Genomic DNA, 17,651 nt, shown 5'->3' with positions numbered 1-17,651 from the left:
AAGCCCTAGTCCTCCAACCTCTTCTCACTGGGCAAGTGCCCCTGCATGGCCAGTTTGGTAGCTCTCCCTTGGACTCCAGCTTGTTAATATCTTTTCTGCATTAGCTGGGAGCTCAAAGGAGAAACAAGCCTAGATGAAGTATCCAGATTTGATCAACCAAGTGCTGAACAGGGGGAACAATCATCTACTGGGTCAGGCTATGCCACTGTTAATGCAGCCCAGAATGCTGTTGCCCCTCTTTGTTGCCAGAGCATACTCATGCCCAGAGCATACTCCTCATGCCCAGCTTGCTTCTCAGCCAGTCAGTACCCAGTTTGTATCATTGCAAGAGTTTAGTCCTTCCCAAGGTTATTTCTTTTTTTTTTTCATCCTTAAATGTATGGTGGCTCAGCCTTCGCTTGACTAGAATATCTAAAAAAATCTTAAAAAAAAAAAAAAAGAAACAAGAAAAAAACCAAACAAACAAAAAAATCTGAACAATAAAACCTCCTATTAATTATCCAGTCAGATCACTCAATAGTGCTGTTTTCATAAGTTTTATATGTAGCATTTATTCTGAAAAATAACCATTTATGCAAGAATTCCAGTGAATGTAGACTTCAGTGGAAATTCTCCTGCTTCAGACAGACATTTGTGTGCACCTAGAGCTGCTTTAGTAGGAAGTGCTTCCATACCTTCAGCCCACTTGGAAACCAAAGCTGTTCCAATATTCATTGCCTTGAGAACTGATAAGCAAGAGTGCAGTATCTCCTTGATTCCATACCCCAAGAGGCCACACATTCAGAGTGACAAGGGGTGTTTATTTTGCCTTTATTCCATATTAACCATACCATATTGTATGCAGTCATAAGTACCTCTTAACATCTTGTCTTAGAGAACTATCTGCTGGTCTGTAGCACTTCAGCTGTGTGGACGGTTTGTGCCCCCTAAGCCATGGGGGAGCCTTGGTCATCCATCCCTTACACACTGAGATACCACACAAAACCACTTGCTTTTTGTATGGTCACAAATAGGTTACTCCAGAGAAAAACCTTTAATAAAATCCCTTCTCTATACTTTGTATTAAACAGGGTTACTAAGGTCCCTTACTTGTCACCTTTCTAGTGGGAAGAAGCCGATGACCTGATTCAGAAATGACCCCTCAGTGCTGTTACTGCGAGGCTGTGGAACTCAAAGCTGAATGGCTTCTCCCCACCCTTCCCTTACTTAGGGGCTTACTTCTCCTCACTCTTCCCTTACCTAATTAGACAGTTATGTCTTAGAAGACCCTAGACGGCTAAAATAATTTTTTAGTCTCACAACCTGCTGCTCCTGGAGTGCACCATGTTAGGGATGGCAGGGTCTGTCATGGAAGTACACCTGAACCAGTGGGGTTCCCAGCAGCAGCTGTGCCTCTGCATCTCAGTGGTAAGCAGGGAGTGTGCTGAAAAACAGTCAGCTCACTCCAGGGAACTTTTCCTCTTGCAGAAGGGAAGTGCATGGTCCTTGACCGATGGTGCCGTTTTACAGACAAGAGTGTTAGTGATTCCTCTCACAGGGCAACCACATGTTAAAATTTAATAAGCTGCATCTGAAACCCAGATATGTTTGCAGATTGGCAAGATATGAAGGCAGTTATAATCATCAATATAAACAGGCTTTCAAACAACTAAGTCATCAATGATTAAATATCATTAATAAGTAATTCACAAGGCACTTGTAGAAGGAACAGGCAGAAAGGGGTATTCTAATGCTCAGCAGGCCCTTTGTCATGAGCAAGAGATTCTGGCTCGCTATATTTAGATCTCAGATTCATGCTTAAGCTGCCATATGCCGTGACTAGGGTTGGAAACTTCCAGAAATAATTTCTAAGTACAAAGGATATGTGCATTTAATCAGTTCCTCAACATCTGTTTCATAACATTGCATAACATTTCTGTGTGGTTGAACAGTTTCATTTCTCTCTTTGCAGTAATTGATCAAGTTAATAACTTTGACAAGTTAATAACTTTGTTTTCTTCCTACCATACCCTGTTTTGAGTGCTTTGTTTTGACTCCTGTGACTAAGCAAACTAATATTATGATTCTGCTTTGCCCCAGGAAAGTAACCGAGATCTGGAATTCCAGCTTTTGATGAGATTTGTGCAAGATGTTTGCAGGAGTCTCCAAGAGAACTCTGCATCAGAATTGACTTTTCTATTAAGTTAGTCATATTTCACTTAATCATTCCAAATACTCAAAATTAAAGTGCCACTCATTTGTTTACAAAGGCTGGGTCCTTTGATGAGAACCAGCAGTTCTTCACAGATATCAGAGCCAGAAGCCACAGGGCAGGCAGGAATGGAAAGGGACTCAGCAGAAATCTTCCTTTTCCAAGGGAGACAAATGCAGGCAGACAGCTTGAAGAGAACCAGTCCCCAGGGAACCAGAGTTCACTTACAGATGCTTGCACCTGAAGTAATACTACCTTGTCTTTTGCAAAGCCAAGAATAATCTCAGAATCTAACGCAGGAAGATGTAACAAAAGCCATGCTGTCCAAAGATCAACTGCTTCATAGAATATAATTACTTCAGTACTATCAAGCAGTAACAAGTAGTTGTGAAGGCTGTTTCAGATTAAATTTGCATGTCATGCTTATTAACTTCATTAGTCACAAAATCTCTGTAGGATCTGCACGCAGTTTGACATCCCATCTGAATATCATCGGCTGTACAAACAGGGAGACAGCCTTTCAAGACCCTGACAGATTATGACTGCCCCTTCTTTTTGTCAGTGTCTGCTAACATTAAAGAGATAAAACACAAGATTGAGTTTCGCTTGCCAACAAAGCCCCATGAGACATTTTCTGTCATCTCAAAGTATGACCCTTGCAAAGCAGAAGCAGCACAGTAGTTACAGACCAGCATTAAAGCAGGTCCAGTGGTTTCTCCAGCTGTATACCTCCAAAACAGTCACACTACCTCTATTTCAAATCCTCCTCTTCTCTTTCCTGCATCTTTATCACATCCTCTCTCCTCTATATTGTCAAAAAAGAACAAGTCTAAGCATAACTCTGCAGGTTTGCAATGTGGATTCCAGCATTTTCCTTTGGATATGGCATTGAAAGCGGTTTTGTACACTTTTAGGTCACTTATGTGAGGGTTGCTAAAGAACATGAGAATTAAAGAACATGATGGCATTTCAGTCAAGTTAAAGGATGAAAATTTATTTAACAAAAAAATCCAAAAAAACCCCAAAACAAAACAACCAAAACAAACACGGTTTGTATATTGCATAATTCATCTTCAGAATTTGTGCCCAAGCAATTAGAAAAATTCAAGAAGCTGGATGACTATGAAGAGCCAGAACTTCCTTTAGTTACTTATTTAGCTAGAGCCATTAAATATTTTTACACTATTACATTCTTCATTTGAAGGTTTAAGCTAAATCTAAAATTCAATATGGGACTTAATAATGTACATCAGCACTTCAAACAGCTTCCAGTAAATCATTCGTACTGGTTAGATCCAGGGACGAAATATTGAATATTATGGATTTTTGGTATCATTAGCTCAGGCTTCAGGAATGCCATGATTTTCTATACATCAAAACATATGCACAATGTAGAAGGCAGAGGTATTCATTATTGCAATTTTCCATATAGGAATATGGTTCACAGAAGTAAAAGAACTTTTAGCTTCATGAAAATAAGGAGCAGGACAGAAGACGGAGGAGTTAGTTTTCAAACCTCTACTCTAAACACTTCTTTAAAGCAATTCAAAAGCACAGTGATGTGATGCACTTTCATACAGAAAATAATTGACATGACTGAGGGTCTGTTTCCAGCGTGGTTTATGCACAGCTTGTGCTGAAATCAGACTTCTGTAGCTGTCCCTAAACAGGACCACATTTCAATGTGTTTTGCTATACACAGAGTAAACTGTCCCTCTTAGTTCTCACACTCTCTCTTTACTTTTTCTGCCTGTTACCTTCTAACATCAAATTAAAATACAGTTCCATTATTAATTGCCCCATGCTATGACATTTCTGTCTATCTTGTCATTTTAAAAGGGAAGATATTCAGAAAATACACTATGATTACATTCCAAACATCACTACTCTTAAGGCTTTCCAAAGTTACCTGCAAGAGCAGAGAAAATGTGAACCTTTCCTACCTGCACATTGGAAGAGCAGCAGCAAGATGATGTGGTATCCTGACAGAGAAGTGTTCAGGCTTTTTCAACTCAACAGAACAGCATAGTTTGCTTGGTGAACCCTGCCCTAAACAACTCATCCAAAATACTTGATTCTTGTCACCCTACTGAGATGAATCTGTATTTCAGTTCAGCTGGTCACTCTGCACCAGCTGTGGCACAATGTAATGGGTACATCTGTTATTCAGGATCAAATGGTATTCAGGTGTGGTTAGAAGTGACTGTGGAACAGTTGCTAACCAAACTTAACTTACAGAGGCTTTATTTCTCCAAAGAGTAATGTAGACTTTATACACTAGAGTTACAGTTCAAAACTCAAAGCCTTAGGCTTGTGAGAAATTATGAGTCCACTTAAAGAAGGATGGTAAATGCTACTAGACAAATCATAATGCCAAGACATTATTTCTAGCAGCATCTAGAAATGTTTCTGCTACCAGTTGTCTGCAATGCTAAGAAGAATAAGAACTTAAAGTAGCAATGCATCCTAAAGAACATGATGATCACAACATAGTATTGTTGTGATAAGTAGGATAAACATAGTAAGAAGGATAAACATACATTTCTTGAAAATGAAAGAGGAGAGGGGTAGATTTAGCAGTTCTTTGAAGACAGCTTCAAAAAATGAATGACAGCTGGCAAATTCTAAGTCAGTTTATGGTTTGTTCAGCAGGCATAAATCATATTTTTTTCCTCACCTTTTATAACTTTCAAGGAGCCACAGCTGGCTTCTGAAGATTTAAAATTGGTCCGTTCCCTGAGAATTGAAGCCCTTCAAAGTTAAGGTGTATGGACCTAAAGCTTTGATTTCATCTGGCTCAGATCAGCTGTTGCAGTACAGGTTTAATTAGTATGTGAGTTCCTAAGGGAAATAAAGTCCTTTATAGTTCTTATTTCACTGAAAACTGCATGCCAGATGCTATGGAAATCCATATGATCTGTGCCTAAAATAAGAAAGGAAAACAGAACAATAATTCTTATTACAACAGAAGTTTCAATGGGATCCTGGAAATCTCTGCTCTTTTGTGATTAATAAAAAATTAGGTATGTGCACTCATTTTCATAAAAATAACTAGTTACTTTTCCCTCATTTAAAATTTTCTTTAAGGGCTGAGGTTTGGCAAGGGCCTGAGCCAGACAGCTACACACAGCATACATAAGCTTCCAGGACACTGTCATGAGGATCAAAGGTCCTGTTTCAGATTTTGTCAGCTGGCTCCATATTTCCATTTTGACTTGTACTGCATAGCACAGAAGTCCCCTGAGCAAGTCATACCATCCAGCTCAAGGTCTCAGGGCTTGCAAATCCTAAGCAAACAAGGCACTATCAGGCTACTTTGCCTTGTTTGAGAGCACAGGGAGGCAGAGAAGTCTCATATTTGTTGGTGACATGGACAGTGGGATCTAGTGCACCCTCAGCAAGTTTGCTGACGACACCAAGCTATGCAGTGTGGTCATCATGCTGTAGGGAAGGGATGCCATCCAGAGGGACCTTGACATGCTTGAGAGGTAGGCTTGTGAAAACCTAATGAAGTTCAACAACACCAAGTACAAAGTCCTACACCTGAGTCAGGGCAAACACAAATAGAGGCTGGGTGGAGAGTGGATTGAGATCACCCCTGAGGGGAAAGACTTAAGGTGTTTGTGGACAAAAAGGTTGACATGACCCAGCAATGTGTTCTTGGAGACTAGAAAGCCAGCTGTATCCTGGACTGCATCAAAAAGAGTGTTGCCAGCAAGTCAAGGAGGTGATTCTCCCCCTCTATTCTGCTCTGGTGAGACCTCACCTGGACTACTCTGCCCAACTCTGAGGCCCCCAACATAAGAAGGACATAAACCTGCTGGAGTGTGTTCAGAAGAGGACCACAAAATAATTAGAGGGCTGGAGCACCTCTCCAATGAAGACAGACTGAGACTGTTGGGGGTTTTCAGCCTGGAGAAAAGAAGGCTCTGGGGAGAACTTATAGCAGCTTCCAGTACCAAAAGGGAGCTTATATATAAGGAAGCCAGAGAGGAACACTTCACAAGGGATGTAGCAATAGGACAAGGGGGAATGGCTGCAAACTGAGAGTAGGTTTAGATGGGATATCCAGAAAAAATTCTTTACTGTTAGGGTGGTGAGGCCCTGGAACAGGTTGCCCAGGGAAGTTGTGAATGCCCCATCCCTGGAAGTGCACAAGACCAGCTGCACAGAAACCCTCAAACAGGAAAATATCCAACAAAAAAAGCCAAACAAGAAGATCCAGGGCAGTGATTCTCCAGGTGTGGATAACTTTCCCCAAGCAGACAAAGACCATTGTAAAAGCCTGTTGCAATTCTGCATCCGTAACCACTAGTACTGTCTAACAATAAAACTTAAATGTAATTCAGAAGCCATTTCTCAGTACTCATGTCCATCACCCAATACTGAAAATAAGAGAAATTATCATAGTTAATATCAATTAATTTCAAGTCACTTATGCAAATATTATTAGGATTTTAGTAGGAGCACAGGATGAAAAAAGAAATAATTAGAGGATGCAGAAAACAGAGGGTGTAGTAGTCCAAGGATGCAACAAAAAGCAAGGAAAAAGTCCCAAAGCTCAGGAAGTTTAAAAAAATACAAACCCCACATTTAGACCATTGGCTCAGGAATGGTGCCATGGCTTGGCAAGTGGGCTCACTGCCGCTGTTAAACAAAGTAAAAATATATTCAGTCCTCTATCTGTAAATCATCAGCTTCTGATTAGTTTCTGCCCTTTTCCATGTACCTTTGCTAGCAGCTGCCTCTTATAGTTCCTTTGTTACGTTAATTAGACCTTTCTGGTGCATGACTGTGTAAGTGAGACCCCAAGGTGCTCAGCTGGATCTAAATCCCCATCCTTACAGTGCTGATCACTGCTAGAAAAATTGGAGTGAAAGGGCCTAGTTGATAACAGAGAGCATTTGGATGTGGGATGTCTCCTTCATTCATCAATTCCCTCAAGTGTTGAAAACTTGGACTTTGTCCCAGATATATCAGAGTTGTCACTCATTATTTTATTCTTTTTCCAATATTTCAGAAAAAAATGTTTTTAAAAATTTTTAATGCAGGTGTGACTATACCTGTGGAGGAACAGCAGTTCATAAGATTACCTCAGCAATTACAGATGAATGATGGACAACTGTGATGCTCATTGCTCAGGGTAAAGGACTGCCATAGTAACTATGGCACACAAGGTAAAATCATTCATGTCTGGAACACCAAATAGGAAAAATATCCATTCTATTTTGGCCATTAACTTTACAGACAAAAGTTTGATTCATACTTTATGAGTAGGTTTGTAGCATGAGGAATGAGATTTCCAGTTTGTCAGAAATTCAAAAAATCTTCTAAGTTTTCCTAACTAACTGGAATGAAGACTCTAAATTTGTCAAATTCCTGCATAAGGGAAATGGTATTTCAAAAAGTACAAAAAAGTTCTTGCTGAATTTTCTGAAATCAAACTGAGCAAGGAGTCACCTTGAGCCCCTGAGACTTTGCTCTGCCACCTGGGAGATCCCTCCAGGCAGCCTCTCCTGGAGTGGTGAGCTCAAAAACCTGTTTTTGTTCTGGAAATTTCTGCCTTTCTTTGGAGAGCTGAGGTCACTTCTGCAGAGCCATGATCTGCAGCTCCTTCTAGGAGTCACATTCATTTCTCAAAAAGTCTCCATCCGCCTACACATTTATTTAAGCTCTAGCAATGTAGTTTAAAAAAAACCTGTTAAGGAGTTATGAGTTGTAACTATATGAATTCTCTCTGCAGGATGGAATGTTATAAATAGAGTAGGAAATTTATAAAAGTGTCATGTCTCACCCAAGTCCTTTAGCTGGCTAAATTCCATGTCCGCAGAGAGGGTTTCTTCTTTCGTCTTTGACTCTTTCAGTGTGGAGCTGAAATTTAGCTCTTTCACTCTTTGTTCACATCAGCTGACAAGCTCACAGTTGGCTAGAGCCAACTTGATCATATTTTGCTAAAAAAGCTTCCTCTCCACAGCAGTCAGGATGCTGATCACCTCATGAGTTCATCTTGGTAGGCCAGAGGTGTCACAACTGCACTTCCCATCTATTTAACTGTTCCTTCCCAAATAGAAAATTTTATTGTGCCTGGAAGTATTTTGCCTATTCTTTCTGGTAAACCTCCAAAACTCAAAGCTCTTCAGTCCTGTGAAGGCCTCTGCCTCAGTACTAGCCTTAACTACTTTTGCAAAGCTCCAGGTCATTCACATGCCGTTTCCTTCCTTTAGATCTTCACTGATTGCTGCAATCAGTCCCATTTTTTGTTCCACCTCATCTCAACAGGAATATCCCAAGAATATTCTAGTTCAATTTCTTTGCCACCTGTCTCCCCATCCATTTTCCTTAGCTGCCCCTTTCTCCTTGTTCCCTTGGCCATTGTCCCATTGGGCAGGTGTTGTGGGCTGCTGCTTACCAAGACCATCTTCAGACACAGCATTTGCTCCCTCCTGTGCTTCCCATCTCTTGGTGACAAAGATGAAGCCTGCACTGGGACCTGTCCAACCTTTCTGTACTGTGCTTGGAAAGGGTATATTCATGCACATTTTCCAGGGAATCAAAGACAGCTCTTGGAGTCAGACTTCTCAGCAACAGGGCTGTGTGAGGAAGGGCATGCACAGGTCTGCACATTCTGCCCAACATATTTGCATGTGCAACCAAGTGAGGGAAGAGGAAAATGGCTCTGTAGCCAAAGCACTGCAGGCCAGCTATTCTGAATCCCAAATCAAACCAATCCCAAACCAAATCTTTTCTCCTCCCAGGTCATGTCCCAGTCTCTCAGAGGCTGCCTGCTTCCTACACAAACTACGTTTTTGCCCTTGGACATGTGGATCTGCTGCCCATGCAAAGGCTGAATGCAGATGAGTTGAACACGTTGCAGTCCATAGACAATAAGGGTGTAACACACCTAAACATAGGACACTCACCCTAGAGAACATATACATATTCTAAAACACAAAAATACCTAACTGCTGACTGCTGCAAACACCTTTTTATGTTGCCAAATTAAAGCAGCTGTGGGAGCCTTGCATAGAGGCTGCTGGCAAGGCACGAGTCCAGACAGTCACTCCACGCTTCAAAATACTGTGGGGACTGCCTGCCTCAGAAACCAGGATGCAAATGATCAGAGGACACAGGTCAGCCCTTGCACCAAGGCTGGTGGTGAGGAGTTGGCATGGAGTCCTTGGCTACAGCCACACTTATTCGCCAAAGCCAGCTCAGATTAGATGCAAACTTAAACAGTGAGATGATGTCTATACAGCTGGGCATATATGCTCACAGCCAGCTGCACATTCTCTACTGGCCAAAAGAAACTAGGTAGAGCCTATCCCATGGGTACACTCTTCTAGACAGACCACTCCCACACTGCTAAGGCCACCTGGAACCCCTCTGAGTCTGTAAGGCTTCAAGGATATCCATACAAGATGAGACTAGGGCAGATAACCCAGAGAAGGACAGCCTATGTGGTGATCTGGCCTTTAAGGCAATAACCAAAAAGGGTTAGTGTCTTAGCCCTGAAGTGCTCTGCAGAATTTGCAGCACACAGAAATGAGCACCAGTCCCCCAGACTCACTGCGCACCTCCTTGAAAGTCTCTGTCATCACAACACGTACAATTTTAGCTGCAACAGCCTACGCCACAAAGGCAAAAGCAAAGGAAAAATAAATCACTGCCAGAATCCCCTCTCAACCTCCATATCTAGTAGCTTCCTCATTACCCAGATCCACCATTGCCAAGGGATTTCCCTGGGAGACAGTTCTCCATAAAGGCTGAGAATATTATAGATATTTCCTCACCCATCCACCAAAGGTTTCTATCTGTTGGGACACCTTAGGAGATGATGAAATCAGGCAGTAAGAAGCCCAGCATGCCCAGATGTCTGCTTGGCAGAGATGTGGGGATCGTCAGTTTGGTAGCTGGCAACCCCACTGCACGCACAAGCTGCTGAGTGCACTGACCCAATGCCAGGCACGCTGCTCTGCAGACACCCTCGAGGATCCCCATTCACATTTTCTTTCCAGGCAGCAGTCATCTTGACTCCCTTCTGCTGCAGGAGTTCCCAGTATTGCAGATATGCCATCTGCTCCTCTGCCCCATTCCCCAGGCACATGCAGGAGGTAATGGGTAGCTTACTGCCCTCCTCCATGGGGAAGCAGTGAAGAGAGCTTCGCTGTCCAACAGAGACCATCCACTCTGATCTGATAGCATAAAGGTGGGCTTACAAGTAGGAACAGGTAGTTTCTGTATGCAACCTGAGCCCCATGCACAGATTACAAGTGCTATGTCTTTAAGCAAAAGGGTTCATGCTAAGAAAAGAGGTTAGTACAAGCTTAGGAACAAAACCTGGTCCTGGCAGCGTGCCCTGGGTTTGCCTCCATCCTGCTTGGGTGGCCAAAGGGCAGCACTGTGTTTCAGTGGGACCCTCTAAAAACATCGTTCCTCTTTTCTTCAGGTCTAGGAAATCCCAGTATTGATTCAGAAAAACAACTCATTGTGTCAGGTCTTCCTCTGACAACATGAGTTTCTAGGAGCACATCACCCACAAAATCCCTGCCGTGTGTCATGCTAGCTGGTCTGGCAAAGAGAGACAACAGGGCTGACCAGCAGGCCACAGCACCATCCCTGCACACAGCAGTGGCAGCCTGGGACATGCTCATGAAGGTGTCTTAAAGAACAAACACCAGACATGGCCTCTAATTCCTGCTCTGGTGCTCCCACCAGTGCTGGGACACTGATGAAACTGCACCTCATGGACAAACTGAGGACTGAGTTAAAATAACACTTGATTTAAGTGTTTGTAGAAACTAAGTCTCCACATGCATTTAGATGATACAATATACGTTCTTCTGCAGAATCAAAGAAAGATTTAAGTTTTAAAGAAAAGTTAAAATCTTGAAATAAGTTTATGATATTCATTTTGGCCAGAAGATGAGTTGCCGTAAGTTATTCAAAATGAACATGTGTGAGGAAAGGGAGCATATGCACCCAGGAAAAAAAAAAAGGCATAGACAAAATCTTCATGATCTCATTTGGACCATCTTATGTGAATTACTGCCCTGGAAAAGCAGAGAGTCTTTGCTACTGAATATAGGAGGAAAACATAATTTGCCAAAAAAACCTATTGAAAGATGAAATAAAATTTCTTAAGTTAAAATTATTCAGTCGTTAGAGAATTTTAATCCATTGCCTATTTTGGTAATAACTATATAGCTGACTAAAGCTTAAACAAACACTGAAGAAAACAGAATATTTCTTTAAATATTCTCTTTCATGAAAAAAGGGGATTTGTTTCTGTTTGGATCCCCAAATAAACATTTGCCATTGCTTAGCAAACATCTTTTCAGCTGCTTTTGAACAGCTAGGCTTATCCGAGGAATTTATGTCAAGTTATACTTGTCCAAGTTTGCCTATGAAATATCTTCCCTCTTCATATGCCTAGACACAAGAACTGCAATTTGCTTACATGTCCTCCACATTTTCTCACAGGACTAGCTTACCTGCAGAGGTTAGTTTGGTTGTAGGCTCCCAGAATCTGTCCCCTGCACTGAGACATTGATGATTGCCACAGCATATGCAAAGAAAAGCATTGTAGACTCTAGTCCTTGGGAACAGGAGATTAAGTCCATTGCCAGCACAGCCAAATCAGAGAAACAGCACAAGTCACAGCAGGCAGGCCCTTGATGGGCATCAGAGTCTAAGTGGGGACTGGTAGATGGTTAAGGTCACTTATGAGATGGGATCAATGTCCTATTTTTTTCCAAAGTGATTTCACCAAATATAAACAGGAGTATCTCCTCCTCTCAGTCTCAGACATTCTATGGAAGAAAGAAGGTTGTCAGTCTTTAGCTGTTGTATTTCAGTCACATATGACTCTTGAATGATCTCACAGCCTGAATCATTTTTGGTGACTATAGCAGACTTTGTGATAGAGAAATTAAAAAAAAAAAAAAGAAAGAAAAAAAGTTAAAATTTAAAATTCCAGAAAATACTATATTCTCATTTAATTTCATGTTGCAAGATTGGTGAAGGAAGGATTTTCTTTTTTTTTTTCCACATTGTGATGATCATTTAAAATAATCAATCCAACAAACAAGGAATCATCAAAATACTATTAATGTGGAATTCTCTTGCTTTGGGAGCCACTATGATATCTCAGTGATTTTGCTAACTTACTTCACTCTCTACTCCACATGCGGCATGAGCATGTCAAATTTCAGCCCCACTAAAATTTTATACAGCAAAGAACCCCATCTAGGCAACATTGCCTATATCATACTATACCATCCTAAATGAAACCTGAATTACAGATTGCTAAATGTTTCACTTTTCTGGGTAAGGATTTTCCCATTTCATCTCTTCCCTCATCACAGAGGTCATTTATGTCTTCCTGGTGTCTCCTTTGCAAGACTGGAAAATAACTAACTCCTCAATCAGTTCATTTTCTTTATGCTCTGTGAATGGAGACTCCTGAGGGCTGCCAACAAGCCAATGTATCTGCTCCCAGCAGAGGCACTCCTGAAGGGGGCATTTCTGACCATGCTCATATCCTTCAGGTCTTTCTGCACAGTACCCTTCCATAATGATGTCCTGTCTCCCTTCAGCCACAGTCTCACCCCTTATTTTCTGGTGTTCACCCTTCCAACCCAAAACCAAAACCTCTGTGGAGAGATGGCATAGACAGAAACAGCAGAAGTTCCTTTGCTCACTCTCCAGGCTAGAGCTGACCCAAACTTGGCTACTAACCTCCATCCCTCCTGGGGGATGTGATTAAAGCCAGATACCCTGCCAAGCACGTTGCCTACCTTGAACTGCACTACCCACTTCCTGTCTGCTTTCCTCTGCCCTCTTTCCAGTCAGCAACAGGACCCTGCCATGGGCTTTCTCAGGAGGGATTTGCTGGCAAGGTACAGCTTGCATGGATAATTTAGGTACTTCTTTAATTAAAAGGGCTCGCAAGTCCACTGACTTCCAGAACAGGCTGAAAAACCTACTTTTTCCTCCCTCTGGGGAGCACAGTACAGCCTGGGAGCCTGTGGGTTGATGAGTTATTTCTGGGCTTCAGCTTTCCAGCAATTCACTTTCATTCAGAGTCTGTGGTCGTGATGAACTCTGCATTTTGCTTTCTCTTCTGCTGTTTATACTGGGTTTTGTGCTATCCAAAGAATCAGTGACCTGATTTTTGAGAGACAGTGACCTCTCACGGCACTTGTGTTGCCTAGCACCAAAGAAAACGTAGCCACTGAAGTCTGTGAGTTTTATTTACAAAAAATGTGTTCAATCTAAAAGTATACATAATAACTACTTCTGGAGTTCTCTGGCATCCATGTGGCTATGAACTGCTTCTTGCACCTGGAACATGTGAAAATCTGATTTCAAAAGTTACTACTCACGTATGGAGTAGGTTGCTGGTAACAGACTGCCCAATGAATTGCTTCCAGTCCACACTTCAGCTAAAAATAAAAGATGTCTGGAACAAATTTTTCTTCCACTTGATGTAGATCACTAAGTAGATGTGCTGAGGAATTATGCCTCTCTCTACAGGACCCACCTGAGCCCAGGTGGAGCATATTTTAAATCTTGAGAATGACACCAAAGATTTAAATAGTGTATTATTCCTTAATTTGTTGTAGGACCTCTGAAGACCACCTAACTACATCACTCCCTCCTATTCTGGGACGCCTGTCTCCAGGTGAGACAGGTTCAGAGCCTTTGGATGCTAAGTAGAGAGATAATCAATATAGAATTAGAAGAGACAGGAAACTTCTGAGTGTGAAGTTTACTTATCCTTATCAAAAATGCCTTACATAAACCAGACCTTTGCCCAGAGCTGTGTCTCAATTCATAGTAAGCCCTTAAGAAAAGATATGTGCAGCTAATGGGAAACAAATGTCTGTTTTGGCAGGGCCTGCGGCTAATGTCAGTTATTTTCCCCCCTTTGCTAGAGAAATAAAAAAATCGTCAAAATGAAACAGGCTGACTGAAATGTTCTGGTTTTCTCTTAACCATTTGAGTGCTTCTCTGAGACACAACATATGTGACAGAACTTATCTTTGTGGTTCATGAAGAGGAAAAAGATGCTGAAGGAATCATGTTCATTTTCATTAAAACATATAATGTCCTCGGGAAGGAAGTTCAAAGTTGAAAACACAGATATGCTTCATGGCTTGATAGATCTCAATAAGGACTGTTTTAATTAGAGTGTAACTTCTAGACTTTGTTTTGCTGGAGTTTGGCCAAAAGCAGAACAAGAGCACCAAACAATCTTTAAACTGTTTTCTAAAGAAAACAAAAGCCTAGAGAGGGCAGAATTATTAGCTGTGGCCTAATACCTCAAAGCAAATTAATATAAAGTATAGTTATTGTTCATTTCTCAGGAAAGAGCATTACTGTCAACACAAGCATAGAAACCACCAGAAAATAATTCATCATCAGGATTATGGTCACTAACTCGTATAAACCATACCAAACCACAACCCAGAACACAATTAAGAGTCTGACTTTAACTCAGTAATGACATGAATTCCAGGTCACTAAACAGTCTACAGAATGTTGGCTCATACCATGGTTGAGAAATCAGTAATATGGAAATACCAGGGCTGGTAGGATATTCCATGAATTTCACTTAGGCCTGAAGGGTCTGATTCCCCAAAGCTTTGGCTCACCTGAGACAGCAGACTCCAAAGGCTGCAAGGGTGTACAGGAGAAGAATTACTCCACTACCATGCTCCCTTTGTTTAGGTAGCTGCTTGAAACATGATTACAGGGAGACCAGACCAGACCAGACTTGGTTTCATCCAGTGTGGCAATTGTAGTCTTCAGCTTTTCCCCAAATAACTGAGGAGGCTCACATAATCATAAAAAGGCTCAGTGGTGCAATGGATAGATGCTGCTGAGTAAATCCATTCTCTCATGTCTTTATGTCATGACTGTGTCTTGTGATGATGTTGAAGGCAGTTATAGCATCTTGTCATTTAGACAGAAAGCACTGTTTCTGGAAATAAGTAGTCAATAGAGGTTGCCTGAAGTCTGAGCACGTATTCTCCTGCCCATGTAATGACACAGGAGATGCTAGTCCAAAATCTGAAATGTGGATATAGGGTCTTGGCATTACCAGTGTGTTAACATCAGTAAAAGAAGCACAGAGAAAGGGTGCAACCATAATCATAGAATCATAGAATCGTAGAATGGCTTGTGTTGGAACAGACTTTAAAACCGTCTAGTTCCATCACCCCTGCTGTGGACAGGGACATCTTTCACTGGACCAAGTTGCTCAGACATCCATCCAACATGGCTGTATACACCTTCAGAAATGGGGCAACCACAACCTTTCTGGGCAACCTGTTCCAGTGCCTCACCACCCTCACAGTAAAGAATTTTTTCCCGATATCTCATCTAAACCTATTCCCTTTCAGTTTGAAACCATTTCCCCTTGTCCTGTCACTACATGGTCTTATAAATAGTCTTTCTCCATCTTTCTTGTAGGCTCCCTTCAGGTACTGGAAGGCCACAGTTAGGTCACTCCCTTCTCTTCTCCAGGCTGAACTAACCCAAGTCTCTCAGCCTTCCCTCACAGAAGAGGTGCTCCATCTCTCTGATCATCCTGGTGGCCCTTCTCTGGAGTTGATCCAACAGATCAATGTCCTTTCTGTGCTGGGGACCCCAGAGCTGGATACAGCACTCAGGGTCTAACCAGAGTGGAGTAGAGGGGTAGAATCAACTGCCATGACCTGCTGCAGCTCAGAACACAATTGGCTTTCTGGACTACAAGTGTACAATGCCAGCTCATGTCCAGCCTCTCATCCACCAGCATCCCCAAGTCCCTCTCATCAGCCTGCTCTTGATCTGTCTGTTCCCTAGCCAATATTGATGATACTGGGGGTTGACCTGACCCAGTTGCAGCACCTTGCACTCAGTCTTGTCAGACTTCATGAGATTCCCATGGGCCCGTTTCTCAGGCTTGGCCAGGGTAATGCGGGCACAGTCACAGAACCACTGGTTTGTAACACTGGGAGAAAGCCACCAGAGATTTTTCTGGGGTAGGTGCTGGGAAATGTGGTTTGCTACTGTAAGAAAAGAAATAGTCATCTGGTTTTTGACTACTTTCATGTTAAAACCAATGAGCCTTGTTGGCTCATTAAACATAAGAGGATTTCACCTGAGAAAGCGGTAAGGCAAGTAGGCATTGTAACTTTCCGCATTCTGTTTCCAAGAAACAGAAGCAGCCAGGAGCTTCTAAGTTGATACGGAAGTTGCTAACATGAGTCTTGCTGGAGTGACTGATACCTCAGGCAGCCATTCCTCTACCTTTAATACAAGGAGTGATCCTCTGCAAAATAATAGCTCACAGCTAACAATGGCCAAATGAATTTTCTTGAAATCTCTCTGTCTGCTCAGACCTTGTCTCTTTGCTTTGCCCTTCTACCTTTTTCCTTCAGCCCAAATGCCTTTGTGCATCAGACTTTCCTGACTCCATGGACTGAGGCTTTGTTTACCCTTTACTGCAAAGTCTAACACCCTCATCTTCAGGCTTAATGGCCACCACCTCCTTGCTCTGTCCCTGAGCTCATGTCTCTCCTGGTCTCCCTGCTTCTGTCTTCATTACAAATTGAACCTCAGCCTGTCTGTCTGCTGGGCTTCCCTGCACATATGCCAGAGAAGAACTGCCAATAAACGATGGAGGTAAGAGGCATTACTTCCTGAATTTCTACAGGTTGCAAAAAGGTTGCAAAATTCCTTTTGTAGCGAAGTTTTCTGGTGGGTCCAATTCATTCTCAGTTGGTGGCCTTTGACTGAGGTCTTTAGTTTCTTTGTGGATGTAAGTTCAGATTGTCTCAGCTCAAATAAGGAAGACATCTGCTAGTTTAAGAGGATTGTTTGCTAAGAGGTTTATTTCTCTCAGTTAGTTATCCAGCCACATAAATTGTCGTGAAGATTAACAGAAGAGTGTTTCCATCTTGAAGATGCTAACAATAGAAGATATAAAAAAATAAAGAATATTTCAGGCTAGGAGCTCTCTGCATTTAGATTCAGTTTGTCTCAGTATAGTGTGGGGTGGATCTTTAATACCTTCAACACAACTTGAAGATAGGTTTTGTTTAGGAACTGTCTTTATCTCAGATATTATCAATCATAGAGCATCAGTCCAGAAAAGGCTGATGCAGAGAGAAGAGGCTCAATAAACCACCACGTCGCCATTTGGTAATTGCAAAGGACACAATCATCTTACAAGCCATTAAAGACTGTTCCAAGAGCCTGTCGCCATCCTGTAGCAAAGAACAAAGACGACAGAGACCATCTAGGGGCTGGCCATGGAAAAGTAAGCAAAGTCACTGTGAAGGAATCGTATCCTGTACGACACACAGATGCTACCCTTGGGTACAGGAGTGGACCCACTTATTTTTCCTTGCTGGATTTTAAAAGAAAGCAATGACAAGTGAACCCAGGAGATAGGGGAAAGCCTATAGCA

This window comes from Manacus candei, unplaced genomic scaffold (genome assembly GCF_025592945.1).
Source record: "Manacus candei isolate 608988 ecotype Guabito, Panama unplaced genomic scaffold, ASM2559294v1 h1tg000028l, whole genome shotgun sequence".
NCBI classification, from domain to species: domain Eukaryota; kingdom Metazoa; phylum Chordata; class Aves; order Passeriformes; family Pipridae; genus Manacus; species Manacus candei.
Note: the sequence above shows the minus strand (reverse complement) of the source record.